The sequence below is a fragment of the Ornithorhynchus anatinus genome, chromosome 14, assembly GCF_004115215.2.
Source record: "Ornithorhynchus anatinus isolate Pmale09 chromosome 14, mOrnAna1.pri.v4, whole genome shotgun sequence".
Classification (NCBI taxonomy): Eukaryota; Metazoa; Chordata; class Mammalia; order Monotremata; family Ornithorhynchidae; genus Ornithorhynchus; species Ornithorhynchus anatinus.
Window position 1 is genome coordinate 39,898,593 of NC_041741.1, and position 12,131 is coordinate 39,910,723.

Below are 12,131 nucleotides of genomic sequence, written 5' to 3' on the forward strand. Positions count from 1 at the left end.
AATATACAACTGTCTGGATATAAACCACTGGTGTCCTCAGTTCATTTTTGATTAACCACAATAATAATAATGTTGGTATTTGTTAAGTGCTTACTATGTGCAGAGCAGTGTTCTAAGAGCTGGGGTAGATACAGGGTAATCAGGTGGTCCCACGTGAGGCTCACAGTTAATCCGCATTTTACAGATGAGGTAACTGAGGCACAGAGAAGTGAAGTGACTTGTCCACAGTCACACAGCTGACAAGTGGCAGAGCCAGGAGTCGAACTCATGACCTCTGACTCCGAAGCCCAGGCTCTTTCCACTGAGCCACGCTGCTTCCCAATAATAACACTTGTGGCATTTAGTAATGTTAAATGCTGATTGTGTATCAGGCTATGGGGTGGATACAATCAGTCACAGACTTTGTCCCTTATGAGTCTCACAGTCTGAAGAGTATAGAGAAGAGGAATTTAATTTCCATTTTACAGATGGAAAAGTTGAGGTAAAGGAATTCAGTGACTCACCCAAAATCATCCAGGAGGCAAGTGGCTGATGCAGGATTATAATTCAAGGTCTCTTGACTCTCAGTCCTATTCTCTTTCTATCGGACTAAGCTGCTTCTCAACTAAGAATTCCAACCAAGAAGGCTTAGTATTTTTGGCAAGACTTGCATGCTTAAATATATTTTAACAAAATTATAAGTGAAATAATTGGCTCAAGTTCCCTTCACTTGAGCACCATCAGCCTAGTTAACAATATTAGAGATCATGAGCTGAAAGAGTGACTTAAAATAAGACTTCTATTCCCTTTCCCTCACACACAGTCACTACTGGATTATGACACATCAACAATTCTTGACACTTACTGTATGATTTTTCTAAAATGTTCTAGCATGAAGAGAGTCAGAATCTTGCAAAATCTGCCATTGCTTTAGTAGGAAGCAACTCAAAAAATATACATGAGGCTGTATGGGTTTGAGTGGGGAGTAATGCACAGAACATAGGCAGCATAGTTTAGTGGAAAGAGCACAGGTTTAGGAGTCAGAGGACTTGGGTTCTAATTCCAACTCTACCACTTGTCTGCTGTGTGATCTTGGGCAAGTCACTCAAAGTCTCTGTACCTATTATCTTATGTCAAATGGAGATTGAAACAATTAGCCCCATGTGGGAATGAACTGTATCTAACTTGAATATCCTAAATTTACCCCAGTGCTTGGCAACTAGTGAGCATTTAAATACCATTAACTCCCCCCCCCCCCGCCAAAACCCCCAAAAACTAATGCATTAAAGTTTCTAACATGAGCTATTCCAAGAGGTAACATTCCTGGGAAAAGCTTTTTTCACTTAAAAATGTAGCCAAATCTCTTCACTGATTGATCCAGCACCAAAAGGAACAAACAATGCTTCCTACTTGTCAAAATGAGCCTGAGTCATTCAATTCTCTATCACTGCTATATTTTGTTTTTTCTTCTTGACATTCCCACAGCCCTCCCCAAAGGAACAGACTTAAGATTCAAAATCCCAGATTAATAATACCTTCTTCAACTGCAGAATCTTTGATCTGCTTGTCCACATCCCAAGTGGTTTAGTAACTTGTCTAATATCATTCTCTCTCTCACAACTTCTCTAGCCCCAAAAGGAAGTCACTTTTAGAGACCTCTTTTCTCCTCCACCGGCGCCAGACGATTATTTGAGATAGGAAAACAACGGGGAGGAGTTTAGGGGTGGGGTTTGAAACAGCGGGAGAGCATTAGCAAACCGCAAGGACAATTCAGAGGGCGTCACTAAAGAGGTTAGCAGTCTTTTGTCAAACTGAGATAGTTCTGTGAATGAAGCCAGGTAGTTATACTCTGGTGGGGCTCTAGTTTTATTCAGTTATGGATATGGGGTGGGGAAGAACTTCTTTGAAAGTGTTTTAGCTTTCTGGAACACCTTGTTTCATCTGTGCTACTATCCAGTTTACTCTTGAAGTTGAGGGGTCTAAGACCTTTTCAGTTTTGACTTCTGCAGCCCAGTACCTTGGAAGATCAAGGGTACTGATGGCCACTGTGATATCCTTTTTGCAGGTTAGTTATCTTAGCAGACAGTACAGTGCCTATTTTTTGCTTGTTTCTTGGTACACTGGGGTTGTGCCTCAGAAGTTGGAAAATGTTAATGAGAATCAAGTAGTTTGTGCATGCTGTTAGCTCTGCTTCCCAACCTTTACCTTACTGTTCAACAACTGGATGGTGACCAGCTGTAATTATTCATTGAAGTGGGGAAATATTTCCCAGAGGAATCAGAAAAGGTAAGGGATAAATGATTTTAAGTTGTTGGGAGAGGGAATCTGGAATTTAGGGAATGCTTAGTAGTCTTTTTTTTCACACCTCCCTTCAGTGCACATTTCTTTTCTCTGCTCCCTATTTGCTAGAAACGTTCCCTAAACTGAACATTCCTGTGCTTGTGGCCTCTTCCATTCTCACCTGTTCTTCATCCTGCCTCCCATTACTGTATCTTTATCAACAGCCTTTATTTAGTATTGAGCTTGGGGGACAAGCTAAGACTTGATCTTTACCCCTGGAGGAATTTACAGTCGAATGTGGTGGGTATACAATAGCTGGGTGAGAAAATATTCAGCATTTGGACATTTATTTCAGTTCTAAACAGATAAATCTGAGTGGCTAATGGTGGGTGATGTTTGCAAAAGAGTGGGTAATGCTTCCGTCCTCTCACCCACCTTCCCATTCCTTCTCTCTCCTTCTTTTGCACCTGAAAGTCCTCCATTCCCAAAGTTCTCCCCCAGGTAGCTTGCAGTCAGTTTCCTGGCAGTGAAAAGACATACAGTATAACACAGCTTTGTTGAGTGGGCTGTGTGAGCTGAATGACAGATACCTGAGCAAACATCTAAAGAGTGAGTGTGAATAAGGCTGGGAGAAACTTTCATGGAATAAGGAAAGAAAACTTCAAAGGATGTAGTGTTGTGTGCTGGGAGATGACAACAGCTGGAGATAGGTCAGCCTGGCAGGTGGCCAAAAGGAACTGCATACTTCTTGTTTTTTAATGGTATTTTAAGTGCTTTCTAAGTGCTAAGCCCTGAACCAACTGTTGGATTAGTACAATATGGATAGATTGGATACAGTCACTCTTTCACAATCTAGTGGGGGAGGCAGCAGAGAGCAGAGGTTGGAAAGGCAAAAGGAATAATCAGAACAGCCTCTAGCTTTGCAGAAAGCACATGCAACAAGATGAACTTAATGATATTAAGGGAGTGTTGGTCATGTGGTATTTTTTTTAGAACTATGTGGATTAAAATCTCACTGATTGCATTATCTTCAAAGGTTGACAAAAATATGTTTTTAGTGTTCAGAATAGCTTGCTTCAGCTTTCTATGAGTAAATGTCTTAATGTTTTGTTACAATGATGGATAGCAAAGTTATCTTAGGAATCTGAAGGTAGGCATAATAAAGGAACATCTGATGAGGCTAGATGGTCTATTGCTTAGGTGTTTGTAAACCACTTCTAACCTAAATACTGCAGATGGAAAAGGAGGGAGAAAAAGCAGAGTTAAAACATATTCTCAGTGAAGAGGAATAGCTCATACTGTTATTGAACTATAATGATAAGACAAATAACGGCACCTGAAAGCATTGAGTATATTCAATATTAAATAATTTTAGTCCAGATGTCAGCAAGTGGGTTTTCATGCAATGGATCACCAAAGTCTGCAGCTGTGTGCACTTTGAGAGGTTGATACTGAAATCTCTATAGAAAAAGATTTTCACAGAATTACTGCCTTGTGAGTTATCTGCCATCTTTAGGAATATGGCCACTAGCTGTCAACTACTGTTGCATGATTCATGAAAAAATTGAATGTCTCAACTTGTCATTTTCTGAGTAGTGCAATGGGGAAAAACTCAAATATTTTTGGACATGAAATTCCTTTGTAAAACTAAATGTAACTTCTATTAGTTTGAATCCCAGCTCTGCCACTTGTCGGCTGTGTGACTGTGGGCAAGTCACTTAACTTCTCTGTGCCTCAGTTCCCTCATCTGTAAAATGGGGATTAAGACTGTGAGCCCCACGTGGGACAACCTGATTCCTCTATGTCTACCCCAGTGCTTAGAACAGTGCTCGGCACATAGTAAGCGCTTAACAAATACCAACATTATTAACATTATTAGTTTGTAGCTTTACAACAGTTAAACTGGTTTCAGGAATTTGAGCAAGTTTCCACTTTCTTTTTAGTATGTCAGTAGGCAATGGAAGATGGTGCTGATTAATCAGAAGTCATGTTTAAAACACCAGGTCATTAAGCTGCTTATATACTTTGAGGTCAATTAAGTTTAACTGAGTGTTCAATTCAGGCCCTCACAAACAGTATACAAAGTACTAGACACATTTGTGCAAGACTGGGTGGCTGTGCATTTATTTGGAAGACCTAATTGTGAAATAGAATTTGGAGGGATTAGCAATGTGTAGTAGGCTACTTATTTAAGCGAAGGTGGAAATCATCATCAGTGGTATTTATTGAGTGCTTACTATGTGCTGACCATATGAGGGGTGAAGCTAGTGCAAAAGGAAATGATTAGAACCAGAGGGGGTGGGCATCTGAAAACTTTTAAACATGGTGTCCTTGGACTGATTCTTGTCTCTCACTTGGACAGGGAGTGAAGCTGCATGGACTTGAAGTGAGAGGCCAGGAACATTGGGCAAATTTAACACTGGGATGTGGGTATCTCCTAGTTAGAATGTTCTACTGGAAGTGAGGTGTCTCTGGGGCCTCAGGAGTCCAGGCTTGCCTATCCTGTATGGAGACAGTGGAGCAGGTTTGATGTATTCAGATGGTTTTACCAGGGAGTCCAGAACCTCTGAGGAGAAGGGCTTCGGACTAAATAATAAAAATAATAATAATGATACTTAAGTACTTACTATGTGTCAAACACTGGAGAAGATACAAGTTAATCAGTCTGGATACAGTCCCTGCCCCACTTAAGGCTCACAGTCTAAATAGGAGGAAGTAGGATTTATTCCCCATTTTTAACTGAGGCATGGAGAAGTTAAGTAATATGCCCAAGGCAAATGGCAGAGTGGGATTAGAACCCAGGTCCTCTGAATCCCAGGCCCATGATCTATCCACTAGGCCATACTTCTTCTCTGCACTTTTTCAAAAAGGGTGCCAGCAGGTGTGAAATGCTCACCTGGTGTGGAGGGAATTGCCCTCCTGATTTGTGAGCTGGGTCAGGGTCACATACCTTGCCAAAGATGTTGTTGCTTTTTCTGTGTCTTCTGATATTCATAGAATAACTGAGTGATGCTTGGAAGAGGAAATGTTTCCCCTGAACACCCTCCCAAGTGCTTAGTACAATGCTCTGCATGCAGTTCATGCTCAAATTGTTGTAACTGAATAGTATGTATGTGCACATGTATATCTGTATTTATAAATGTATAACTCCTGATTATACTGTTTTGGGGCAGGAAGATCATCAATCCAACCTCCAATAACTTTAGAGAATCTGATTAGGATTTGAGATGGGTAAAGACCTGTGGAAAAACTCAAGTGTGTTTGAGAGTTCTAAATATTAGGTTAGTTTCTTGTGCTTCCTCAGGACCTAATTATATGCCCCTCCCACAAGCAGATGTACACATTCAGGGGCCTGGATTTGATGAGAACGGTGCTGCCAGAAATTGTACAACTAATGGCCCCAGTGTAATAGCAAATAGACCGAGTTGCAGTTCATCAAGTGGGTCCTATTTTTATCAGTCTTTCAGGTGGGTGCTTGATACTAGAACCCTTTTACATGGGGATGGTTCTAGGCTTCACTTTTGCCAATTCTAGTTTGAAAAATACGTACTGTGCTTTCTTCTTCCACTCCCTCCTGGCTGGAAATAAGGAGGTTGTGTCAGCCTTGGTAGCTAGAGACATTTTTGAACATTGTAGGTTTACATAAAAATCAGGAAAATGGAGAACAGCCTCTGAAAACAGTAGCATGTGGAAATGGCACTTTGGCCACATCAAGCCTGGTGCACATGGAAATGAAAGGATTGGATTCTAAGAAGACAGCTGGTGTTTACTCATTATAATTCATCTAGTTCTTTTCTATTCTTCAGTCCTAGTGCCTCTCAGCAAGTGGGCTTTCCAAATTACCTGCTTTCCACACTTAAAATGGCCAGGATTTTGGGAGCTTGTAGTGGCTGGACTAGTACTAACTCTATTGTACTCAATAACTTAGAACATTGTTTAGTACAGAGTAATTGCTCTATAAATACTATTGACTGGGAGAAGAGAGAAAGAAGGGACGGAGCCCAGGAAGGTGGAGGGTCAGAGAGGACAAAGGGGGATGGAGAATAGAGGACAGGCAGGACAGACACACAGGTACATTGTGAAGCACTCAAGCTGGTTGCTGACTGAACCAGCAAAGGCTCCCCATTCAAACAAATGGTTTAACTTCTCTGGGACTCTGTTTCTTCATCTGTGAAATGGGGATTAGATAGATTATGAACTCCGTGTGGTATAGGGACTACATTTGGCCTCCTAACCTGGTATATACTCCAGTACCTCAATACCACAATTTATTTTTTTTAAACCTCCCGTGCTAATGAATGTATTGTCCAAACTGACAGTTTCTTCTCATTCTGCATATATAATAATAATAATAATAATAATGTTGGTATTTGTTAAGCGCTTACTATGTGCCGAGCACTGTTCTAAGCGCTGGGGTAGACATAGGGGAATCAGGTTGTCCCACGTGGGGCTCACAGTCTTAATCCCCATTTTACAGATGAGGGAACTGAGGCACGGAGAAGTTAAGTGACTTGCCCACAGTCACACAGCCGACAAGTGGCAGAGCTGGGATTCGAACTCATGAGCCCTGACTCCAAAGCCCGTGCTCTTTCCACTGAGCCACGCTGCTTCTCCATATATATTTCACAGTGACTTTTTAAAAGAGATGTTGCATTCAGGGTACAGAAAAGTGTCAGGACTAATGTTTTCCTGTGAGTTTCATTACTGCAAAATTGCTTGGCTAATGTTGAAATATGTATATAAAACTAAGTTATTTTGCCAACTTTCAGGAAGTCCTAAATTCAAATTAGAAGCATTTTCAATATCTAGATAACATTAGTGACTTTGGCCCATCATTAGTCCTTGAATTTAAAATAATGCTGCCTGAGAGTGAAAAGATGCTGCAAGACCTACTTCCCTCAGTGGAAGGTTCAGAAGCTTCAACACTCTCTGTTCTTCTTCTTCATCTTTTTTTTTTTGGCATGGAGTGCAAAAGTAAATTAGTCCTGAGTTCAAATTGCTCAGGTTTGTGACTGAACTGGAGACAGAATTCATTAGCTAACTCGAGTGGGTTTTTTTTCTCCCCCCACTTTTGAAATTCTTTGTGTTGCTTCAGTTCCTGTTCAGACTTTCACTTTTGTTAAACATTCTTTCTCAGAATGTAATGATGCTCTCAATTCTTGGCTCTGATGATCAAATTTTTCTCTGTGGGGAAAAATTGGAAGATTTGTCCATATGTTTTATGGTTAAATGAATCACAGGCAGCCTTGATGACTTGCCTGGTTTGAGGGAGAGTATTGCTCTGGAGAAATATTTTTGAAAATTAACATAATGAATATTAGTTGAGAAGAACCCCACACATTAATGGCAGCTTTTCCCCCCACAAATATTCAATCAGCTCTAGCAAATCTAGACTTCTCATGGCACAGTTTGTATTATTATTATTACCTCAATTTCCTCATTTCAAAAATCCCAGTTAGGGCCTGGGAGTGGGTAGGTGAGCAAAGGTGAAGTCCAGCTGTCCGGAATAGCAGGCTGTCTCTACAGATGGTTCCAGAAGTTTTCAACCCTTGAAACTCACTTGAGGGAGATCTGAACAAATATTTTTCCTTACCTCTTAAGGACCAGATCCCTGTTCCTTGTGATGTCCAAGAAAGGACCTATTTCCAGCTTCCTCCTGAGTGAAATCAAATCTCCAAGGATAAGGCTGGAGGGGATGTTAACTGGGACAGTTTCATGAGGCTATGGGTGAATTGGGGCCCCGAATTTTGAGATTATGTTAGGGAGTGGGGGCCTGGAGTCAGCTCCCCAGTGTCATTAAGATCGACTATATTATCACTGGCTGAGAGCTACTTCCTTCTCTCTGCCTGTCTCTTCCTCCCCAGCCTCCCTGGATTTCTGAGGCCCACACTAAGGCTGGTTCTAGCTTGGAATCTTAAAGCAAAAGCCACCTCTTTGAACATCTGTCGTATTTAAATCCCTCTAGACCGTAAGTTCCTTGTGGACAGGGAACGTATATACCAACTCTATTATATTGCAATGTCCCAAGTGCTTGATACAGTGCTCTGCACACAGTAATCAATTATATTTATTGAGTGCTTATTGTGGGCAGAGCACTGTATTAAGCACTCGTTATGTAAGATTGAATAGTTCTAAGAGAACTGTTTGCTGCTAGATTCATTCGATCATATTTGAGCACTTACTGTTTGCAGAGTACTATAATAAACACTTGGGAAAGTACAATACAACAAATAACGACATTGTGTCGGAGAAGCAGCGTGGCCTAGTGGATAGAGCAGGGGTCTGGGAGTCAGAAGGACCTAGGTTATAATTCCAGCTCCTTCACTTATCTGCTCTGTGACCTTGGTTAAGTCACTTAACTTCTCTGTGCCTCATTACCTTATCTATAAAATGGGGATTAAGACTGAGTCCCAAGTGGGACATGGGCTGCGTCCAACCTCGTTAGCTTGTTTCTACCACAGGACTTAGTACAGTGCCTGGCACGTAGTAAGTGCTTATCAAATACCAGAAAAAAACATGATCGAGCCTTAGAGTGGAATCATTACTTTCCATAGGAAGAGGGATAAAAATCAATTACTGTAATTTAGAGATTAGATTTGGATCTCTTGTTCTTTTATAACTCCCTGCTGTAACTCTCTGTCTGTCACTGTTTTCCCCATTCCTTTTCCTCCTTTTACAGGATGAAAGCCAACAGGAGTGTGAAGGGAATAGATGAGGATGAAGAACTTTAAAAAAAAAAAAACCACACAACTTTTTTTTTCTTTGAAAAGAGAAGAGCAGTTATTTATAAACACAGAAATTAAAAGCTCCCCAGCATCGTATGCTGTTGTGTCATCATGGGTGACTTTAATTTCATATGTGGTAATGTATTCTAAAAAATGTTAAAATCCATAAAGGTCCATTTCCTCTTCATTGAGACAGGCAAAGGCAGGACTTCTGTTTGGTATGTCAGTAACATTACACTATTTGAAGTATTGTAATATTGGGTGATATTAAAACCATTAGCCTATAATGTAAGTGTTTAGGGGATTCAGTTGGAAAATGAAAATCAAGTAGACCTTTGTTTTAAAACAACCAAAAAAAACCTTTGAAGAAAGAATTGGTGGCACTGAGTATTTCTAGCCAATACAAAATTATAGTTGCCCACAGAGTCTCCAACTGGTCAAGCCCATTACTCAAGGAGTGAGTGTGTCTTTCTCAGGGAGGCATTTGGAAGACTGTTTTTAGTACTATGAGAGTCTGCTCATTAGAACAGTCAATGTATCTTCTTCAGTTTTTTTGCAGCTATAATACAGTTCACAAGGATATGTTCGTTGGTATAAAGGTTTCTAACACAGCTTTCCTCTATCTCAAGACACTTGTTCCTTCAGCTCCACTAAATATCATTGATAGAAAAATGGCAACCTAATCCTGCAGATGGAGAGATGGACTCACAAGCATGGGGACTACTTACCAAATATTTCAGCAATGGCATTGTCAGTCGAAACATTCTTTTTCGAGCTTCTTTGCAGCCATGGCTCCTTTCTAGTGACTTTGTTTTGGATTTAGAGACTCCATGAACTTTGCAAATATCAACTAGGTAGCCTCTTCCCTCTCCCCCTCCCCTAACCTTGCAAGGAATTCCCAGAGAAATGGTACAGAGAGAGATGACTCGGGGACAGCAACCTCTTGGTATGTAGAATTGTTGGCCCAGATTTTATTTTCTTTAATAAAAAACAGTAAGAAAGAGGCAAATGGGAAGTCTGCAGTACTTTAATACCACTGAATATTTTTTATTGTTTTATCTATTTTAAAAAAATGATTTGGAGCCACAGTAATCTAATTTCTTGGTGCCGCAGAGCTGGCTGCCTGCCATGCTTCCCCTGCATTGGAACTATTGTTTGTGTTGGATTAATGGTATTACCAAATGCTTTGAATTGCATTTGGGGAAAACATGTAAAATTGAGAGCAGGTTGAAGACATTTATCTAAAGTTATGAGGTCCAACTCCATAGTTCACATGTGGTAATGCTATTAGTGAGTAACGACACAGGATTTATTCTAACATCTTGCCCAATTAAATCAATTGGGTCACTCCTCATTCTTGATATATTTATTCTATTCCCCCTCTGTAGAATTAGTTTTCAGCACAGACCCCTGGACTCATTTACAAAATCAAAGACATTTAACAAGGTAAAGTGTTATCCTCCCTTTCATGCCTTAGTAGATACTGGTCGCCAAGGTATAATTTAGATTGGACCTAGTCTCTGTCCCATATGGGACCCACAGTCTAAGACAGAGGAAGGAACAGGCATTTTATCCCCATTTTATGGACTAGGAAATTAAGGCATAGTGAGGTTGTGATTGTTGTATTTGTTGCTTTGTTGCTGTTACTGTTGTTTTTGTTAGTTTTGTTGTTGTGGGTTTTTTTTTCCCCCAGTCAAGTAGTGAAGCTGGGACTAAAACCTGCATCTTCCCAGGCTGTTTTCATTAGACCACACTGCCTTGTGTTATGTTCATAGGGCTGTTCAACCCAGATATTTTTTTAGCCAGATGAGAGGAATTCTGAAGATAGAGGGCCTGTGCAGGTAGTTGTGCTTTTTCTCTATAGCCAGTCTTCCAGATATTGGGGCTTTATAGCACATCTTGACAGTGATGAAGGTGTGCAAGGAGAGAAAGTCCTAAAGAGACTGAACTCCAATAGTAAGGTGTTTTCTAGAATTCTTTCAAAAATACTTGACCTAGCCTGGGATGATGATGATGATGGTATTTAAGTGCTTACTATGTGCCAAGCACAAGGTAATCAGGTTGTCCCACATGGGGCTCACAGTCTTAATCCCCATTTTGCAGATGAGGTAACTGAGGCACAGAGAAGTTAAGTGACTGGCCCGAAGTCACACAGCTGACAAGTGATTGAGCCAGGATTAGAACCCACGACCTCTGACTCTCAAGCCCGTGCTCTTACCACTGAGCCACATGTCCCTCCATAAGAGCTCTGGGAGTGGGTTGGGGTGAATATCAAAGTGCTAGGGCATAGACAATGCACAAGGGAGAATAGACAGGTGGGACAGTGAGAGGTTAATTAGGGAAGTCTTCCTGGTGGAAGTTTCCTTGAATCTCGCATATTAAAAAAAACCTCTAGTGTGATATTGCAGGTGCTTGCAGGGGGGTTGGCTGGGAGCTGGAGCCACTCTGGAACTCTGGGCATGGTGCTCCCACCCCTGGCATTTTGGGCAGAATGGGTCTCCAGACCCTTGCCAACCTGAGCCACGAGTGGTAACTGGAGAAGCAGCATGACTTAGTGGATAGAGCATGGGCCTGGGAGTCAGAAGGTCATGGGTTCCAATTCTGACTCCTACACTTGTCTACTGTGTGATCTTGGGCAAGTCACTTCACTTCTCTCTGCCTCAGTTACCCCCTCTGTAAAATGGGGATTGAGACTGTGAGCCCCATGTTGGACAGGGACTGTGTCTGATCTGATTTGCTTGTATCCACCCCAGAGCTTAGTACAATGTCTGGCATGAAGTAAAGCTTAACAAATACCATAATTATTATTATTAATTGGGCTCCTCAGGAAGCCCTGATTGTTCTGTGCATGAGTTTCCCAGCATATGGGTCTGTGTTCCTCTTCTGTGTCCGTGTATGTTTGTGTGCACATGTTTAGTACCCCAGTTTTCCTCATCTGCTGGGAGTTTGAGCCTGCGTTTGAAATGAAAAATGGCGGCCCTGATTGTGGTGGGCTCATGTGCAGATTGCTTGTAGCTCTCTTTGGGCACCACCTCATTCTTTTCTCCCATCATCCCCGCCACCTCCACCCAGCTGTAGACTCATGTTGGCAGAGAGGACTGAAACTATAATAGTAGGTGGGTGGAAAGGAACCGAGAAGTGGAAAAA

The 12,131-nt window shown here is 41.3% G+C and overlaps 1 protein-coding gene across 3 annotated transcripts in view; it reads left to right on the forward strand.

Annotated features, from left to right (window-relative positions):
• CHST11 (carbohydrate sulfotransferase 11) overlaps positions 1 to 12,131 on the forward strand; it is a 220,516-nt gene that overhangs the window by 14,328 nt on the left and 194,057 nt on the right. The gene's annotated exons all lie outside the window — the stretch shown is intronic.